Source organism: Mirounga leonina, unplaced genomic scaffold (assembly GCF_011800145.1).
Source record: "Mirounga leonina isolate KUSES-001 unplaced genomic scaffold, KU_Mleo_1.0 Mir_173, whole genome shotgun sequence".
NCBI classification, from domain to species: domain Eukaryota; kingdom Metazoa; phylum Chordata; class Mammalia; order Carnivora; family Phocidae; genus Mirounga; species Mirounga leonina.
The window spans coordinates 13905718-13921292 of record NW_023270447.1 but is presented as its reverse complement, the minus strand read 5'-3'; the positions used below and the strand labels follow the sequence as shown (position 1 = coordinate 13921292).

At 36.1% G+C, this 15575-nt stretch overlaps 1 protein-coding gene across 5 annotated transcripts in view; it reads left to right on the top strand.

Annotated features, from left to right (window-relative positions):
* The window catches only part of PTBP2 (polypyrimidine tract binding protein 2), a 95918-nt gene that overhangs the window by 37334 nt on the left and 43009 nt on the right, over positions 1-15575 (top strand). The gene's annotated exons all lie outside the window — the stretch shown is intronic.

The window sequence follows — 15575 nt, the reverse complement described above, 5'->3', positions numbered from 1 at the left end:
GCTGTTAAACTAACCTCTAAATACTAAACTAATGTGTTAAAAGTAAATTGGCAAAAAAAATCCCAAAACCTTAATCTGCTGTAGTGATCACTAGCTATGTGAAGCCATGAGCACTTGAAATGTGCTATCCCTAATTGAGATGTGTGTGTGGTGCATGTGTGTTTCAAAGACTGTAGTATCAAAAGTAGTAAGAATGCAAAATACTTCATTTTTTAAGATATTGATTGTATGTTGATATGGTAATATTTCAGATATATTAAACTAAAATATATTATTAAAATTAATTTCATTCCTTTTTACTTTTTGATGTGGTTAATAGAATATTTAAGATTATTTGACTTGCTGAACGTTTCATTTGGACATTACTGATCTAAGAAGTTCATTTAAAGGCAGAGATCGTCATACTGGATAAAGCAAGGCCTAACTGCAGTACCTATTACTAGAGTCAGACTGAGGTAGAAGGACACAGACTGAAAGTAAAAAGGATGGAAAAAAATATTCTGTGCAAACAACAAGCACAAGAAAATTGATCTGGTTATATTAACTTCAGAAAGAATAGAATTCAAGACAAGGAGTATTACCAGATATAAAAAAACATATTTCATGTGTTTAAAGGGTTAATATATTGGAAAACATTTGTATGCCAGTAATAACAGAGCTTTGGCGTTCATTAAATATATAAAACTAAAGAGAGAAACAGAAATCTATAATCATTGTTGGATATTTTAAAATTAATTGATTTAACAGTGATAGGACAATTAGATCTTTAAAATAAATACATAGAGGATTTGAACAATACTGTCCTTCAGCTGGGCTTTACTCATATTCATGAAACCTACACCCTGACTTCAGAATAACTTTTCAAGTGTACATAGCACCATGATAGACTGACTATATATTAGGACATAAAATAACTCAATAGATTTCAAATGGCTGAAAGCTCATTAGTATCTGATTATAGTGGAATTTAAGTAGAAATCAAAAACAGTGAGAAATCTAAGAAATTACCAAATATTTAGAAATTGAACTACATAATTCTGAACAAAATATGAATTAAGGAAAGTATAAGGGTATCTTTCTGACTGAAAGTGAAAATATATCAAAATTTGTTAGCTGTAACGCAAGAAAGTACATGGGGGAAAAAACGTCTACACCTATATACATATATTAGAAAATGCTTATATCAGACAAAAAGTTTAATAATCCTATCAAAACTATAATATCAGTATCAGGAATGAAAGTTAGAGGTACCAGTACAGATCCTACAGAATGTTAATAGGAAAATAAGGCAATATTACAAACAGCAATAATGCCAATAAATCAGCAACTTAGGTGAAATAGACAAAATCCTTCAGAAACCTAATTTATCAAAAGTGACATAAACTCTATAATATGTACAGATTAGCTCTATGTCTGTTCTAAACATTGAACTTACTATTTTTCCACAAAGATTACTCCAGGCATAGGTGATTTCACTCATAGGTGATTTTACTCAGGTATGAAGCTTCAAAGTAAGAAATGATAGCCATCTTCAGTATACTTTTTTAGAAAAGAGAGAAGCAGAGACTACTGCAAATTCTACTTTATGATGCTGCTATAACTGATGCCCAAACCTAATTAAGATACAAGAAATCAAGATTTCAAACTAATATTTTTCATTAACATAAATGCAGGCATTCTTAACAAAATATTATCAGATCACATCTAGCAATATGTAAATGATAATTCATGATTATTAATTGAGGCTTACCCAAGGATTGTAAGGTTTAACATCTGCAAGTGAACTCAGTATAATTTATCACAATAATAGAATGAAGGAGAAAAAAAATGCCAATAGGAGAAAAAAGCATTTGATAAATACAGCATTCATTCATGATAAAAATCTCTCAGAAAACTAGTAAGGTAAGGGAACTTCCACAAGGTGAATAAGGGGCATCTAATAAGAGCCTAAAACAAATTCCATTCTTTAATGGTGGAATATTGAATGTTTTCTCTTTAAAAACAGGAATGAAGTAAGGATGTCTGTTTTCACAATTTTTCCAGCTTTTTGCTTACATTATTAGGGCAAGTAGAATAAAAAACATAAAGCTTAAAAAGGAAGAAGTAAAACTATCTTATTTACAGGCAACATTTTTATTTTTATATTTTTGAAATTGAGTTTAATTTTATTTGTATAATTACAGAGAAGTGTAGATGTTTCTGGCAATTCACAATACTGCATATGGTATTTGGTTACTGGTTTTTAAATATCTGACTTTTTATAAACTTGCTATTCAACTCTATTTGCTATGTAATTTTTTAAAATTTAAACTAATTAGCTTAGTTAACATAGTGTAGTATTGGTTTTAGAATTTAGTGATTCATCACTTACATATAACACTCAGTGTTCATCCCAACAAGTGTCCTCTTTAATACACATCACCCATTTATCCCATTCCTCCACCCTCCTCCCTTCCAGCAACCCTGTTTGTTCTCTTAACTATACAGTCTCTTATGGTTTGCCTTCCTCTGTTTTTATCTTATTTTTCCTTCCCCTCCCCTTGTTCATCTGTTTTATTTCTTAAATTCCACATATGAGTGAAACCATAGGATATTTGTCTTTCTCTGACTTATTTTGCGTAGCATAATACCACTTTAGTCTGTTCATATTGTGCCAACATTTTAAAAATAACCCAAAGGAATCTACAAAATGTTTCGTAGAACTGATCATTGAATTTAGAAGGTTACATAATACAAGTTCAATATACAAAAAATAGGTTCCTGATATTATTAGCAAATTATTGGAAAAATAAAATTTTTAAAAATGCATTTACAAAAATACAAGAAAGACAAAATATCAAGGAATAAATTTAACAAATGTGGGAGATATGTTCACCAGTAACTATACAAGACACGGCAAAGAGATATTAGAGACCTAAATGAGAAAGAAACCATGTTCATGAATTAGAAGGCTCAATATGTTAAAATGTCATTTTCCCCTAAATTGAATGGACTTGAATCTATAAGTCAGTCAAGCTCAACAGGCTTTTAAATTGAAATTGACGAGTGGATTCTAAAATTTATGTGGAAATAAAAAAGAACCTAGATGAACTAAAACCATTTTCCAAAAGAAAAAAGTCGACACAATCTGATTTCAAGATTCACTGTAAACTTGTAGTAATCAGTTTAATATTAACAAGATTAGTATTTACAGAATACTGTACAGAAATAAACTCCTACATTTAAGGTCCACTGATTACTTACAAAGGTGTCTTGGTCATTCAGTTGGAGAAATGGTGCCAGAAAACAGTTGGAAACACATATGAAAAAAGAAACTCAAACTACTTAATACAGTACAGAAATAATAGGTGAATATATGCCTAAACCTAAAAAACTACATATGTAAAGCTTTTTAAAAAATATTACAGAATATATTCACAAACTTGAGGTAAAGATTTTTTTAAAGAAGACACAAAAACACTACCCATAAAGCAATAATTGATAAACATTTTACCTACACGAAAAACTTCTCATCAGAAGACATTGTTAAATGAAAAGACAAATCACGGATTAGGAAAAGATACTAAAATCACATATTAATACATATTTTTGACAAAGGACTTGTATGCAGATTATATAACATCTGTAAATACAAAGAGCCTAATTTTTTGAACTGGACAAAAGGTATACGCATGGCTGATGAGCACATGAAAATACATATTCATCATCAAGAAAACACAGGTTACAACTGCATTGAGGTATCCTGTCATGCCAACTAGAATCTTGGTTAAAATTAAACAGATGGGCAACATAAATGTTGATGAGGATATAGAGCAAATGGAACAATTCACCATGGCTGGTAAAAGTGTAAAATAGTTTAGAAAACAGCTTGGCAATATCTTATAAAGTTAAACATAAACATGGCCTATGACCCAGTACTTCTACATCTAGGTTTTTACCTAATGAAAAAGACTTGTACAAATATGTATATAAAAAACTGTATTCATGATGGCCCCAAACTTGATTACCTGATGCCTGTCAGTAGGAAAATGGGTCAATGAATTGTGGTATAACATACAGTAGATTACCAATTAGTAACAAAAGAATGACTATTAACAAATACAAGAACGTGAGTGAATATTAAGACAGTATATGAAGCAAAAGAAGCCAGACAAAAAACAAATCACTGAAATGAATCACTGTGATTCCATTTTTATAAAGTTAACAGATAATCAATTTTTAGTATAAATAATGGTTGCCTGTGGGTGTTGGGATTAACAGGAAGTAAAAGGGAATTCTCTGTGGACATGTTCCATATCAATTAACAAAGTTGTACAATCCAAAATTTGTTTGAAACAGTAGGCTACCTCTGGGAATGATGAACTACCCCTAGTTTTATTAAGCTGGAATGTGAAATATGAGAGGGGGGAGTGACTATAAAGTTGAGTCCTGATAGGTATGGGTTTGTATATAGAATTTGATTTGTTGAGTTTAAACTTGCCCAGATTTACATTTTAGAAAGTATTTTTCTTCTATTTGTATTTTGTGTGTGGGGGGTCACTACTGTACATAGGACAGTTAAACACTTTAACAATAATCTGCTCCAAAGATATTAACGTGTCCTGAATTGTAGATTCGTAGAATATGGAGGAAATGATGTATCAAGAAATTTGAACTTCTGAATTATTTGGAAATAGACTAGTTTGGGAGAAGTTTTAGATTGGGCTTAGAATCACTGGGTTGATGGATGATAGTCCCATTCAAAAAGGGAGAATAGGGGAAAAGGAGATTTGTTTTTGGTGGAAAGAATTATCTGTTAAAAGTATGTTTAGGAATGATACTTAATGTACTTTATGACCAAGAATGAATTGAGTCTTGGAGTGATGGAATAAAATTCCTTAAAGCCTTGTTTAAACAGAAGAAATTTATATGCATTCAATTTATTTTACCTTTATTCACCTTTATTGAACACTGAGGTTTTTTTATAGTTTTATTATGTTAATCAGCATACATTATGTCATTAGTTTTTGATGTAGTGTTCCATGATTCATTGTTTGCATATAACACCCAGTGCTGCATTCAATACCTGCCCTCTTTAATACCCAACACCAGGTTAACCCATTCCTCCACCCCCCCTCCCCTCTAGAACCCTCAGTTTGTTTCTCAGAGTCCATAGTCTCTCATGGTTTGCCTCCCCCTCTGATTCCCCCCCCCTTCATTTTACCCATCCTACTATCTTTTTTTTTTTTTAAGATTTTATTTATTTATTTGACAGAAGAGAGACACAGTGAGAGAGGGAACACAAGCAGGGGGAGTTGGAGAGGGAGAAACAGGCTTCCCGCTGAGCAGGGAGGCCGATGTGGGACTCAATCCCAGGACCCTGGGATCAAGACCTGAGCTGAGGAAGACGCTTAACGACTGAGCCACCCAGGTGCCCCTCTTCTTTTTTTTAACATGTAATGTATTATTTGTTTCAGAGGTACAGGTCTGTGATTCAACAGTCTTACACAATTCACAGCACTCACCGTAGCACATACCCTCTCCAATGTCTATTACTGAGCCACCTCATCCCTCCCACCCCCCACCACTCCAACAACCCTCAGTTTGTTTCCTGAGATTAAGAATTCCTCATATCAGTGAGGTCATATGGTACATGTCTTTCTCTGATTATTTCGCTTAGCATAATACCCTCCAATTCCATCCACATCGTTGCAAATGGCAAGATCTCATTCCTTTTGATGGCTTCATAATATTCCATTGTATATATATACCACATCTTTATCCATTCATCTGTCGATGGACATCTTGGCTCTTTCCATAGTTCGGCTGTTGTGGATATTGCTGCTATAAACATTGCGGTGCATGTGCCCCTTCGGATCACTACATTTACATCTTTGGGGTAAATACCCAGTAGTGCAACTGCTGGGTCGTAGGGTAGCTCTATTTTCAACTTTTTGAGGAACCCCCATACTGTTTTCCAGAGTGGCTGCACCAGCTTGCATTCCCACCAACAGTGTAGGAGGGTTCCCCTTTCTCCTCATCCCCGCCAACATCTGTCGTTTCCTGACTTGTTAATTTTAGCCATTCTGACTGGTGTGAGGTGGGATCTCATGGAGGTTTTGATTTGGATTTCCCTGATGCCGAGCGATGTTGAGCACTTTTTCATGTGTCTGTTGGCCATTTGGATGTGTCTTCTTTGGAAAAATGTCTGTTCATGTCTTCTGCCCATTTCTTGATTGGATCATTTGTTCTTTGGATGTTGAGTTTGATTAAGTTCTTCATAGATTTTGGATACCAGCCCTTTATCTGATACATCATTTTGCAAATATCTTCTCCCATTCTGTCGGTTCTCTTTTGGTTTTGTTGACTGTTTCTTTTGCTGTGCAAAAGCTTTTTATCTTGGTGAAGTCCCAACAGTTGATTTTTGCCCTTGCTTCCCTAAAAGCCTTTGGCGATGTTTCTAGGAAGAAGTTGCTGCGGCTGAGGTCGAAAGGGTTGCTGCCTGTGTTCTCCTTTAGGATGTTGATGGACTCCTGTCTCACATTTAGGTCTTTCATCCATTTTGAGTCAATTTTTGTGTGTGGTGTAAGGAAATGGTCCAGTTTCATCCTTCTGCATGTGGCTGTCCAATTTTCCCAGCACCATTTGTTGAAGAGACTGTCTTTTTTCCATTGGACGTTCTTTCCTGCTTTGTCGAAGATTAGTTGACCATAGAGTTGAGGGTCCATTTCTGGGCTCTCTGTTCTGTCCCATTGATCTTTGTGTCTGTTTTTTGCCAGTACCATACTGTCTTGATGATGACAGCTTTTGTAATAGAGCTTGAAGTCTGGAATTGTGATGCCACCAGCTTTGCTTTTCTTTTTCAACATTCCTCTGGCTATTCGGGGTCTTTTCTGGTTCCATACAAATTTTAGGATTATTTGTTCCATTTCTTTGAAAAAAGTGGATGGTATTTTGATAGGGATTGCATTGAATGTGTAGATTGCTCTAGGTAGCATTGACATTTTCACAGTATTTGTTCTTCCAATCCATGAGCATGGAACGTTTTTCCATTTTTTTGTGTCTTCCTCAATTTCTTTCATGAGTATTTTAGAGTTTTCTGAGTACAGAGTCTTTGCCTCTTTGGTTAGATTTATTCCTAGGTATCTTATGGTTTTGGGTGCAGTTGTAAATGGGATCGACTCCTTAATTTCTCTCTCTTCTGTCTTGTTGTTGGTGTATAGGAATGCCACTGACTTCTGTGCATTGATTTTATATCTTGCCACTTTACTGAATTCCTATATGAGTTCTAGCAGTTTTGGGGTGGAGTCTTTTGGGTTTTCCACATACAGTATCATATCATTTGCAAAGAGTGAGAGTTTGACTTCTTCCTTGCCGATTCGGATGCCTTTTATTTGTTTTTGTTGTCTGATTGCTGTGGCTAGGACTTCTAGGACTACATTGAATAGCAGCGGTGATAGTGGACATCCCTGCCGTGTTCCTGACCTTAGGGGGAGAGCTCTCAGTTTTTCCCCATCGAGAATGATAATCGCTGTGGGTTTTTCATAGATGGCTTTTATGATATTGAGGTATGTACCCTCTATCCGTATACCCGTGAAGAGTTTTGATCAAGAAAGGATGCTGTACTTTGTCAAATGCTTTTTCTGCATCTCTTGAGAGGATCATATGGTTCTTGTTCTTTCTTTTATTAATGTATTGTATCACATTGATTGATTTGCGGATGTTGAACCAACCTTGCAGCCCAGGGATAAATCCCACTTGGTTGTGGTGAATAATCCTTTTAATGTACTGTTGGATCCTATTGGCTAGTATTTTGGTGAGAATTTTTGCATTCATGTTCATCAAGGATATTGGTCTGTAATTGTCCTTTTTGATGGGGTCTTTGTCTGGTTTGGGGATCAAGGTAATGGTGGCCTCATAAAACAAGTTTGGAAGTTTTCCTTCCATTTGTGTTTTTTTTGGAACAGTTTCAGAATAGGTATTACTTCTTCTTGAAATGTTTGGTAGAATTCCCCTGGGAAGTCATCTGGCCCTGGGTTCTTGTTTGTTGGGAGATTTTTGATGACTGCTTCAATTTCCTTAGTGGTTATAGGTCTGTTCGGGTTTTCTATTCTTCCTGGTTCAGTTTTGGTAGTTGGTACATCTCTAGGAATGCATCCATTTCTTCCAGATTATCTAGTTTGCTGCATATAGTTGCTCATAATATGTTCTTATAATTGTATTTCTTTGGTGTGTTGGTTGTGATCTCTCCTCTTTCATTCATGATTTTATTTATTTGGGTCATTTCTCTTTTCTTTTTGATAAGTCTGGCCAGGGGTTTATCAGTCTTACTAATTCTTTCAAAGAACCAGCTCCTGGTTTTGTTGATCTGTTCTACTGTTCTGGTTTCTATTTCATTGATTTCTGCTCTGATCTTTATTATTTCTCTTCTCTTGCTGGGTCTAGGCTTTATTTGCTGTTCTTTCTCCAGCTCCTTTAGGTGTAGGGTTAGGTTGTGTATTTGAGACCTTTCTTGTTTCTTGAGAAAGGCTTGTATTGCTCTATACTTTCCTCTTAGGACGGCCTTTGCTGCATCCCAAAGATTTTGAACAGTTGTGTTTTCCTTTTCATTTGTTGCCATGAATTTTTTAAATTCTTCTTTAATTTCCTGGTTGACCCATTCATTCTTTAGTAGGATGCTCTTTAGCCTCCATGTATTTGAGTTCTTTCCGACTTTCCTCTTGTGATTGAGTTCTAGTTTCAAAGCATTGTGGTCCAAAGATATGCAGGGAATGATCCCAGTCTTCTGGTACCAGTTGAGACCTGATTTGTGACCTAGGATGTGATCTCTTCTGGAGACTGTTCCATGGGCACTAGAGAAGAATGTGTATTCTCTTGCTGTGGGATGGAATGTTCTGAATATATCTGTGAAGTGTCTTTGGTCCAGTGTGTCTTTTAAAGTCTTTATTTCCTTGTTGATCTTTTGCTTAGACGATCTGTCCATTTCAGTGAGGGGGGTGTTAAAGTCCCCCAGTATTGTATTGTTGTCGATGTGTTTCTTTGCTTGGTATTAATTGGCTTATATAATTGGCTGCTCCCATGTTAGGGGCATAGATATTTACAGTTGTTAGATCTTCTTGTTGGATAGACCCTTTAGGTAGGATATAGTGTTCTTCCTCATCTCTTATTACAGTCTTTAGTTTAAAATCTAATTTGTCTCATATAAGGATTGCCACCCCAGCTTTCTTTTGGTGTCCATTAGCGTGCTAAATGGTTTTCCACCCCCTCACTTTCAATCTGGAAGTGTCTTTGGGTCTAAAATGAGTCTCTTGCAGACAGCATATCGATGGGTCTTGTTTTTTTATCCAATCTGATGGCCTGTGTCTTTTGATTGGGGCATTTAGCCTATTTACCTTCAGGGTAACTGTTGAAAGATAGGAATTTAGTGCCATTGTATTTCCTATATGGTGACTGTTACTGTGTATTGTCTGTGTTCCTTTCTGGTCTATGTTACTTTTGGGCTCTCTCTTTGCTTAGAGGACCCCTTTCAATATTTCTTGTAGGGCTGGTTTGATGTTTGCAAATTCCTTTAGTTTTTGTTTGTCCTGGAAGCTTTTTCTCTCTCCAATTTTCAATGACAGCCTAGCTGGATATAGTATTCTTGGCTGCATATTTTTCTCATTTAGTGCTCTGAATATATCCTGCCAGTCCTTTCTGGCCTGCCAGGTCTCTGTGGATAGGTCTGTTGCCAATCTAATGTGTCTGCCATTGTAGGTTACAGACCTACAAATCTCTCAAATTCTGTCCTTGTGATCCAGTAGGTATTTATCTCTCTTTTTCTCAGCTTCTTTATTTTCCATCATTTGGTCTTCTGTATCACTAATTCTCCCTTCTGCCTCATTTATCCTAGCAGATAGAGCCTTCATTTTTGATTGCACCTCATTAATAGCCTTTTTGATTTAGACTTGGTTAGATTTTAGTTCTTTTATTTCTCCAGAAAGGGTTTCTCTAATATCTTTTGTGCTTTTTTCAAGCCCAGCTAGTATCTTTAAAATCATCATTCTGAACTCTAGTTGACATGTTACTAATGTCCATATTGATTAGGTCCCTGGCAGTCGTTACTGCCTCTTGTTCCTTCTTTTGAGGTGATTTTTTCCATCTTGTCATTTTGTCCAGAGGAGAATGGATGAATGAGAGAACAAATGCTAACAGGGTAACAACGTCCTCAGAAAATATGCACTATAAACAAATCAGAAGAGACCTGAAACCGGGGGAAAAGAAAGGAAAAAGAAACAAACAAACAAAAACAGAATATGATCGAGTATTATCAGGCTGGTGCATAGATCAGTGCCACACACTAGATTTTGGGCGTATTTTGGTCTGTTAGAAGAAAGTGCCTCCCAAAATTTTAAAGAAAGAAAAACTTATATATGTACAAAAATAAGGGTAAATACAATGAAGGGATGGAATATGACTGTAAAGATGAAAATTATAAAAGATTTTATAAAAGGAATTGATAAGAAAGTTGAAAAAAGAGAGAGGTTTAAAAAAAAAGAATGTGATCAGGCAGGAGACTAGAACAAAGTCATAAATAGAGATTTAGGGTATATTTTGGTCTGTTAGAAGAAAATGTATCTCAAAATTTTAAAGAGAGGAGTGTATATATATATATATATATATATATATATACACCCAAAATAAGGTTAACTACTATGAAGGGATAGAATATGACTCTAAAAAAGAAAAATAGAAATGATTTTTTAAAAAGGGACTGATAAGATGTTGGGTAAAAAAGGGAAAAATAAAAATAAAAAAAAAATTTAAAAAAATTAACTTTTGAAAGACTAAAGAATCAATGGTGGAAAAAAACCATGAATTCCATGTGCTGTATGCCCCTAGTGCTGGCATTCTGCCCTTCTCCTTGATCGGTAAACTTGGCCTTGGCTGTTTGTTCTTGCTGATCTCCTGGGGAAGGGCCTGTTGTAGTGGTTCTCAAGTGTCTTTGCCAGAGGCGGAATTGCCCCGCCGTTGCCGGGGCTGGGCTAAGTAATCTGCTCGGATTTGCTCTCGGAAACTTTTGTTCCCTGCAAGCTTTCTGTACAGCTTTGGAGGACGAGAGCGAAAATGTGAGCCTCCCAATTTCCACCCTGGTGGAGCCGAGAACTCGGGGCCCCACTACTCAGTGTGCCCCCAGAGAAAAGCAGTCAATCACTCCCGTCTCCCCAGTCTCTGGCCGCACTCCGTGCTCACCGGGCCTGTGACCGAGCGTTTTTGTCTCTGGCACCCGACCCCGTGTGGAGTCTCCAAACCCAGGAGTTCCCTGCGGTGCGCTCCCGTGCCGCTCCTCCCGGGGCAGGAAAGGGAGTCTCCCCGGATCTGCTGCTTTTTGGGTCCCTGCTGGAAGAGCAGTGGCCTGACTGCCGCGGATCCAGGTTTATGGCAACCCCAAGCTGAGAGCCCATTCCTTGGCTCCTTTTGTGCAGCCAGCTTCCCTGCTCCGATACCTGGGAGCTCTGCCCCGCACTCAGGCACCCCCGGTCTTTCTGTGACCCTGAGGGTCCTGAGATCACACTGTCCCAGTGAGGGTTCCACCCTCTGCCTAGCCACTGGAGAGATGTCCCTCAACAGAGCCAACTTCTAAAAGTTCCGATTTTGTGCTCTGCGGCTCTATATCACTTGCCGTTATCCGGGTGATGGAGGCCCCCCCCTCCCCCCCGCTCGCGATCTGTTTTCCCGTATATCGCCTCGGATTCACTTCTCTCCCATGTCCTACCTTCCAGAAAGTGGTCGCTTTTCTGTTCAGAGAGTTGCTGCTATTCTTCTCTTCGATCTCCTGTTGAGTTCGTAGGTATTCAGAATGGTTTGATCCCTATCAAATTCCTGGGACCAGACAAAATTTCGGAAATGCTGAGTTTTAAGATTTTTTTTTTCCCTTAATGATGAAAGTCTGTTTATGTTCTCACAGTGTCCAATTTGAATATTGTTGCATATAAGAGCAAATAGGGAAAAAAGAACTTTAAGGACTATTGATTTTACTTGCCTGGACAGATACGCCATTATCATCCAGGTGTCTGAAAAGGTACTTTTACAGACCATGTTATAAAGAAACTTTTATGGTTATCAGATCCAGAACAGGATTTCATTCTTAATTCCAGCTTTCCAGAATGTTTCCACAAATTCACTTTATTGTAGAATTTGGTTTCTAAAAGCCTATTATCTCATTGGTCTTTCCCTTATCTGTCCAGACTTACTTTCTAAACATATACCTGGTTTTTGTGACATAGAAAAAATAATTTTAGAAGTGCGAAAAGTTAATGTCATTAGAACCTTAGTCTCAGGTAAGTATTTACTAAGTCAGTGCATTAAGATTAATTTGTAATGCGTTAGTTCCTTCAGAAATAAAAGTGAAACATTTCAGAAAAAAACGGCTAGCTCCAGCTAGTATTGTGATTGGATTTTATTGAAAAGAGGTTGTAACTGTTTGTCAGTGGGAAGGAGCCTTGACAGTTGTAAAATTTTTGACAATTGTAAAATTCATTTCTTTATAACTATGTATATGGAATATTACTTTAAGTTAGGTATATGTATTTCTGCCAGTGCTGCTAATTGTTATTCCATAATAGCAGGATTTATTATTGCTGAAAGTGTGACATTTTGCTTTATGTGAAAGCACTGAAATCATTCCATAGATTCTGATATATGTTACTCAGAACTCTTTGGGATATTCATTTCAACTTTAACGTGAAGACATTTTTATATAATGTCATTTTGTTTTGTTATAATGCTTTGAGAGTATTCCAGCACATGAGACTTCTAGTTTAGTCTAGGCTTCTATTTTTTCTAGCTCATGCGTAAGGTACTTTTGGCAAGTAGGCTGTGCAGCTTCTTAAAAATACAGTGACAGCCAGTTTTTACAATAAACCTAAGATTTTTTGTGTGGTGGCTGTTGATCTTGACTAAACAGCAGAATAACAGAAGTATCTTTCTGTATATGCCTGCATTTCTGGTTAACCCTTTTTTGGAATTTCTGTTTTCCCAGATAGGAAAGTAAAAGTGTACAGACATTCATTTTTCATAACTCAGATTCTTTTTATTTTTTATTTTTCTAAAGCCAACAGCTTCTATAACATTATGCTTTGCCCTGAAGTCTAACTTAAAACTGCTTGGAATTGAAACTGCTTTTCTTCTCAGTTTCACATTTGATAAAGGATGCTACCAGTGCTTTTTATAAATGCTTGAGTGTGAAAGACTTAAGAGATTGAACATGTACTTATATTTTGTTAGTTTCTGCTGTATAAACAAGTAGAAGTATAAAGTTTTGAAATGTACTTCAGGTTGATACACAGTTGGAAGTATAGAATTAGAATATTGGTGAATGAGTGGGACTAAAATAATAGATTTACAAATTAAATAAGGTGGTTTTTGAGACCCAAGTGCTGGAGTGTTCACATGAGCAAGTAAAGCTAGGACTTTGGGGCCAAAACAGCTTGAGGAACTCCAACTATTTTTGGGAATGAGTACATAAGCAGAGGGTTCGAAGCAGCTTCAAATGAATCAGGGAAGTAAAAAAACTAGTTATGAATTGTTAAGGGTGTTGTGAGAACAGAGAGATTTGGTAAGGATGAGAGGGCTCACAGTATTTTGACCATGAATGGATTTAACAAATTAACAAATTAATGAGACTGTTCATGTGAAAACTGCAGGTAATGACCAGTAAAGAGCAAATGTCAGTCAAGGAAAAAAGAGACTGATCAAAGGTGAAGATGTTCACTATAGAATTGAGGTAGAAAGCCACTTTTGAGTTTGGAAGAGAAGTTTTCAGATAGAAATAGTTTTTACATTTTTTTTTTTAACATATTATTTGTTTTGAATTTGAGAAGAACATCTTAAGCAAAAGGCTTTAAGAAGGCTGAATAACATATGGAAAATGATGTGATTAAAGATTTCTGCAATTTATGTACAACCTATATGCATAAATAAAAGCATTACTACGTTGTTGTTGCCTTAGTTCTTCGAAATCATTTTAATTATTACTGGTTTTACATTCACAAATCAATAGTTTGTGGGTTTACCTGGGGAATGGAAGGGAACAGATCATGGAAAGAAGTCCAAATTATTGTACTTTGTCTTCTGAAGAATCACAGATGTATAACCCAGAGAGACCCAGTCTTCCTTACTTCTCTGTTAGGCTAATAAATGGCCTATGTGTTTCATAAGCTAAGGGCTATACATTTTCTTGTGTCCTTTTTCTTTTCCAGGGATGGAGTGTTTTTATATATGAAAGTATGCTTAGTCATATGACTAAAAAGTCCTAATTTCCTTATTTCATGTTCTTATATTCTCATATAAAATGAAAACTTCCATAATATTTAGCACTGAAATATGAATATTTAGTAGCCACCTCTTCTAAAACTATTCACCAACTGAGGGAGTATCAGAGTATGAAGAGAATGTAAGTTTTGATGTTACATGGTCTTTGGGAGAAAAGTACAGATCTTTTGTTAGCAGTTGTATATAATGTGATATTTGTTTTTGAGATCCTCCTATAGTGTAGTGTACTATTTAGTCACCTCTCCCAATAGACTGTAAGAGAGCATTGGGGATCTTATTGATTATCTTGTTCACTGCTGTACCCCCAGAGCCTCAAATAGTGCCAGACACATTCTTGATACTCAGCAACTTTTCGATTACTATTATTTATTTTTAGGGAGAGCTGCACACCCAAGTGGTTGGGAAGGGCACAGATAGAGGGAGAGAGAGGATCTTAAGCAGGCTCCATGCCCATTGCAGAGCCCGACACGGGGCAGGATCTCATGATCCTGAGATCATGACCTGAGCCAAAATCAAGAGTCGGATGCTTAACTGACTGAGCCACCCAGGTGCTCCAATACTCAGTAACTCTTAAAGAATCAATGTGTGAATGAATTTTAAAGACACTTAGAGATCAAATTGATCTTAGAATTTTATAGATATTGTTGAATATATACACACATACAACACACACACATACAATGTTTATGGATAGTGTTGATTTGGAGAGTACTATGAAGTACCTAAAGCTACATACAAGTGGAGTATACATGTATATTTCTCAGCTTATTAAGTATCCTTCGTTTTAGTTCGTTTCAGAAATATCCTTTAGTCCTTAGACCATTTGGAACCACTAATATGGAATAGTGGATAGATTGCAAGTTCTTCAAACAATTTTACATAAAACATAACCTATTTTATTGTGTCTTTAGTAGGACTTTTATTTTTGGTGAGGCTTTGGAATCAAGGCAGGTAACTAATTTGTTGATTGAAGTATATCAGTTTAAAGGTCAGAGTACTAGAATAAGTTAATCAAGTCCATGAGTGTTTTATAGTATATAGATGTTGATAGTGACAAAATAGGTAGATTAAGTGGTGGTATGAGTAAGTTAGGAGAGGCTCATTGTAAGTAAGCCATAATGTGGATTGTCTGCATAATTATTTTTACAGAATTGCCTTCTTTGCTCCCACTTTTGAGTATGATATTTTCCAAATTGAACCATTTATAATTTCCCAGGTAAAATTAAAATCTCCTTAATTTTTGCCGAGTCAAAAGTTTCACTTTCTTTTTGTATTTCTGTTAGTCT